The sequence below is a fragment of the Otolemur garnettii genome, unplaced genomic scaffold, assembly GCF_000181295.1.
Source record: "Otolemur garnettii isolate 467f Iridium unplaced genomic scaffold, OtoGar3 scaffold00032, whole genome shotgun sequence".
Classification (NCBI taxonomy): Eukaryota; Metazoa; Chordata; class Mammalia; order Primates; family Galagidae; genus Otolemur; species Otolemur garnettii.
The window spans coordinates 13,475,066-13,481,160 of record NW_003852427.1 but is presented as its reverse complement, the minus strand read 5'-3'; positions in this window follow the sequence as shown (position 1 = coordinate 13,481,160).

Sequence of the window (6,095 nt, the reverse complement as noted above, 5' to 3'; positions counted from 1 at the left end):
GCTGTACTTGGGAAATTTGGCTGCTACACCGATCACTTTATCTTATCTTTGGCAGGAATTTTATTTAACTTGCCTTCAGGTATCCCCTAACTCCTTACATAGTACAGTATGTTACAGTCAGGGTCAAGAGCTCAAACTAGGATTTCTTTGGAAAAGAGATTGCCGTGATTGGTATGAAGACCTGTGCTATAGTGGCTGCTACTGCTGCTGAATTGTAAATTTAATAGGTTATTACTGAACTGAAAGTTTCTTTTTTTTTTTCCCAAAGTCTCAAAAAACAGACAACTAATATTTATAAGTAAAAAAGAAGATACTTCCAAAAAACAGATCATGCCAAATCTTAAACAATAGAGAAAGGAGAAATACTTCAAATTCATTCTACTTCATCTGGATATACCTGATATTAGAATTGGAAGAAATATATTATTATAGAGGGAAATTACAAACATATTTCACTTATAAATGAGGATGCAATATCCTAAACAACATACTGACAAGGTAAATTAAAATTTGTTGTTCAAATAATGTACTTTGGTCAAAATTAAATCCAATTTATGTGAGAATTAGTCACTATTTTGTTTTCTTATTTTTTTTTCTTTTCATTTCCCCCACTCGCTCCTTACTTCTCTGTCTGCTGAGAACCGAAAGTTTCTTATATCAGACATTCATTTTACCTGCCTCTGTTAAGAAATCTGTTAACACTGGATAATACATGTACATTTGCTTTGAAACAATAAAAAACTACCTGAATTTGTATATTTGTAGTTAGAACTAATGATTCCATTGGCTTTCTTGCCAGTAAACTGATTAAGCTCAGAGAATTTGGGCATAGTTGGAAGACACTTTATAGTAACAGGATTAAGGAGGTAACCTGTACTACTACAGATAGGAGAAAAGTCTTTAGAGTTCTTAAACTATTCCCAACCTCCAAATCCTTGGAATTGTATAGCTATCATTTGAATAGTGAAAGTAAAATTAGTCTATATAAGTCAAATTTTGAAAAATCCTATTTTTTAAAGCTTTATTTTTTTTTTCCAGGTAAATCTTCTAGACATTTATCAAGAAAGATAGTCTGAGAACTTTTAACACATTTCTCAGAAGGAACGAAAGTCTTAGAACCATATGAGATGAAATCAGAGTGTTCTAAAATGGCACTGTAGGGTTTAGAAAAAGATCAGTAAGTTCTAAAGTTCCATGTTAGGATTTAGAAAAAGATAATTTAAGTACAGTTCTTGACAGAGGTAGCAGAAAATGATCGGTTGTAGCAGCCAAATTTCTTAAGTACACTAGTTAACTTGGTACCGGGCTTTGAAGACTAAATCTTCCAATTTGTATTCAGTGTAATCATTTAAAAATCACATCTGTGTACCATCATCAATTGCCTTATTAAGGTTTAGGAAAAAAATCAATAAGAAAATCAGAAAAATTACTCAGCTTTCCTATAAACTGCATATGCTTTCAGCTAATGGATCATAAACTAACATCCAAAGTTCTTGACCATTATTGTAAATAATGGGGTGCATTGTAAAATATCATGAGCTGGGCACCATGGCCCAGTGATTAGAGCGCTGACCTGCACACTAGCGGTGGCAGGTTCGAACTTTGCCTGGGCTTGATTAAGAAAAAAATATAAAAATAAATAAAATGTTATGTTATAATAGCTATCACTGTTACAATTATATCCTATGAAGTTAAATATCATAGTTTGATGCCAGCTATCATCTATCTATTTTGATAGTCAAAGCTTAACATTGTATACTATTCCATCCCAGATGTCAGTGGCTCTCAACAAGAGACTGTTGCCTCCTGGGAGACATTTGGCAATGTCTAGAGACATTTTTGGTGTCATAACTGGGGAGTGGGGTGCTACTGTTGTCTAGTGGGAAGACATGACGCTGCAAAACATTGTGTGATCCAAGACAACCACTACCAACAAGGAATTAACCAGCCCAAAATATCAATAATGCACTGTTGAGAAGTCCTGACCCACATAATTCTCTCAGATTATATGGTTAAAAGCATGAGAGTCATTGGTCATCATACTTTCCTGCAGCAAAACACCTGTGTACAGTTGACCTTTGAACCAGCTGAGTTTGAAATGCATGGGTCCACTTATACATGTATTTTTTTTCAAACAAGGATTGAAAATACAGTATTTGCTACATTTGAAACCCATAGAGAGCTGACTTTTTCTATAAGTGGATTGTACAGGGCTTAAAGAGGCACTTGAATATGTGGGGATTTTGGTATATTCTTGGAGATTCTAGAACCAATCCTCCACATACACAGAGGGACAGCTGTATTTAAACTGACTTACATTTTGTGATCATAATGTTCTAAATGTTAAGTCAACTTGGAAGAAATTTCTTTGTCATTACAACTGTTATTAGTGTTCAGCTGATCAAAATGGCATAAATATCCCAATTTTTAATAATTAAACACAAAGTATTATTAAAATGTTTTTCTAAGGAGCTTGGGCTTTTTATTATTTAAGTTTTCATGGGTGAACATTATTTATTGCTAGACTATGACAGTGTTCAACATCATTGCTCTTCATTTTTAGAGAGGTAAAGGCTAAAACATTTAAGAGGAAAAAAATACGTAGCAATGTCATTCAATTATTTTTATTCCTTCTGAGTCATATGCCAGAAATCATTTATTAAAAGTAATCTATCTACAGAATATTCTACTGATAATCAGGTTCTCTAGTTTTGTTTAGAAGCAAAGTACTGAAATACCATGTAGGAAAATGATTTCTTACCTAGTCATTAGAATTATTTTCTCATGTTGACTCTATTTAGTGCTTTGGGAGTTATGTCCTAGGACAGAGTGCCATGGTAAGATGGGTGAGGATAAGAGGTCCTCTTTTTGTAAAGACACCCTTCCAAAAAATTCCCTGTGTACTGAAGTAGACAGAACAGTGTCTGATTTAAATGGTTGTTCCATCAGTAGTTGTAAGATGGGTAAGTGAACAATTGATGGAACAAACAGGCATTAAATGTAATAATGCAAACTAGAAATGATAGGTATTAGCAATGAAGCTGGTGAAAACTGGTATATTCTGGATATAGTTTGAAGATCTAACAAAATTTTCTTGAGATTTGGATGTGAGAAACAGGGAAGCATCAGGTATCATTGATTTTTGTCCTATACTAAAGAGGTATCATTTGTAGCCTATCGGGACTTCTGAAACAAAAATATCACAGACTAGGTGGCCTTTAAACAAAGTTTTTGCCACAGTTTTGGAGGCTCAGAAGTCAGTAATCAAGGACCTTGCAAATTTGAGGTCTGGTGAGGGCACTCTGTGGTTCATAAATGTTCATATTTTTGCTGTGGAGGAAAGGGCAAGGGATGTCTGTGAGTTCTCTTTTATAAGGATGATAATCACCTCCCCAAAAGGCCCCACCTCCAAATACCATCACACTGAAGATTTGTCTTCAATGCATGATTAATGTTGGGGGGATGGACACAAACATTTTGATCATAGCATCATTTCCTGAGGATCAGGAAACTGAGAGGAAAAGGATGAGGAAGATGCAAGTAAAATTCCCATCCATTGTTCTTCAGTGCCCCATTTATGTATTTAAACTTAATTTAGCTGTTGAAACCACATAGTTGACTCAGCACCTAAAACTCCGTGGCTAGGGTGCCAGCCACATACACCAGAGCTGGCAGGTTCAAACCCAGCCCGGGCCTGCTAAACAATTACAACTACAACCAAAAAAAATCGGGCATCGTAGTGGGCACCTATAGTCCCAGCTATTTGGGAGGCTGAGACAGGAGAATCACTTAAACCCAAGAGTTGGAGGTTGCTGTGAGCTGTGGGCTATGGTACTCTAAGGAGGGTGACACAGTGAAACTCTTCGTCTTAAAAAGAAAAAAAAAGAACCACATGGTTATTTATCAAAATATAAATAGTATCTACTTTAGCCTAAATGAAAGATCTACACATTTTCCCAAAAAATGATGGGGATTTTTCTCTTCATTTCTACCTACAGTGCCTAAAATTCAGACACTAGAGAATATTAGTTGTAACTCTTTTTCTACGTAATGTTACCAATTTATGTGCGTCAGGAGATACACCTTAAGAACTGTTTTTTTTGTTAAAGGTTTTAAAAGTCATTCATTGTTTTAATAGAATTTTAAACACATTTCATTGTATTTTAAATCAATAACTATAGGTGTTTTCTAGGACAAATTCTGTACTAGGCAGTTGGCTCCATTGGTTGTAAAAATAGAAATGTCAAACTCATACATACCAAAAGCATGATAATCCTTGAAACAATTGAATCATACAGTTTTTCTAACTTGATTAGAATAATGTAAATTAGCCCAAATGCAACTACAACATTATAATTTATATTAATTTAATATAACATGCAGTGTTGCATAGATTTTCACATGGGCTAGGTATATCAGGAAAGGCACATTTTTCTTTTGCTCAATAAGCTTTCAAAAATGAGTTTTTTCTTGATTCTTTCAGCAGAGAAAATATGTACAGAGACAAAAAAGTTAACACATCAATGAGAGGTCATTTACATATCCACTGGTTAAGAATCTTTTGAAAAGTTAATCCAAATCAAGTATGCATATGCAAATTAACGTTTTTATTATCTGTTTTAAAGGTTGAGGTACCTGCTACAAGTGCCCCTTATTCACTTCCAACGCAAGTATAGAATTCTGAGTGTGGGGTCACAGTCCAATGGAGAAGACAGGGACATACATGCCAACTTGATTACATTTGTGACAAATACTGTGATTTAGGCAAACATTAAAGGAATCCCTGAGCTATATAGACATTTTCTTTGCATATGACCCCCCACTTAGGACTCTCGCCTATAGCAGGAGAGTGTTGCTGCTGCTTGTCAGCTTGGTTTCCTGTCTGCCTCACAGCCTAAGTCTCTCCCCTCTCCTCTCCACTGGCTTGTGCAGATGATGCCACCTCTGCTGCATGACGGCAGCTGCAACCCACGGCTCTTCTCTTTGGGCAGGCATACCCCAAATCCTGGAGAACAGGAACTGCCCTGTTGAGAGCAAAACCATCCTTCCGGTAACTAAAGCTCTGCCTTCTTTCAGGTATTTATCTGCTCCAATCTTCAGTCTAATGGCTCTGCTATTTGTAAAAGTAAAGCCACAGTTGGGGGAAGCCAGTTAAGTTTTATACTTGGGTACCAGTTATAATGTGGATTGAATGTTCAAAATGATGTAGTCTAGAAATGTGAATTTTTAGTTTTTTTCTTACAAAAGCATTTATGAAACTCTATGATTAAATAATATGAGAAATAAGATTTGCCATTTGGAGAACTAGCTGTAGAGATGCCTTATGATCTAATGTAGTCTAATCAGAGAGCCCGGTAATAAAACTGGGGGTTTACAAACGAGATTCCTCATCTTTTATGAACTGATCCACTGGCCTAATTCGACAAGTCATCTATTCTGTCCTTGTGCAGCTTTTTATGTTCTTCTATAGACTAATGTCTAGGACTTCTTTCCTTTTTATTCGGGAAATGGTAAAACTTTAGTTACTTTTTTAAAAATCAGGAATTAAAAATTTAAATCACAACAAATGAAATGGAAATATTACATATTGTTTTGTTATAATTAATTGCCCTTAAATATTTTGCTTGCTACACAGAAAATAAACTTAAATAATTGTAGATAAGGAAAATTTATTATGTGCTCACTTAATCATAAGATAACCAGACCATAAGAACTTTACAAACTGAAAGTAACAATTTAGTGGATTAGACTGAAATAGCATAACAATTTTTATATGTTATGTCATTCTAAGATAAATACCTAATTGCAATCATCAGTGTGCCAGTAAATATAATTGTTGGAGTTCTAGAATTTGTTTAACAAAAATAAAGTTAAACTCAGAAAAAAAGATCATTAAATGGTTAATATGTATGTCTGTTAATTTTTTGGAATATATCTTATCTTTCTACCAAAATGACTACCAGTTAATTACATTTTTACATTGTTTTTCCTTATAACACTGGAGATAAATTGCAAAGGCAATTTCAGAAATAATCCTAAGGAAAAGTCATTCTTAAAACTCCTCTTGAATTCCACAGATCTTTTTTTTTTTTTTT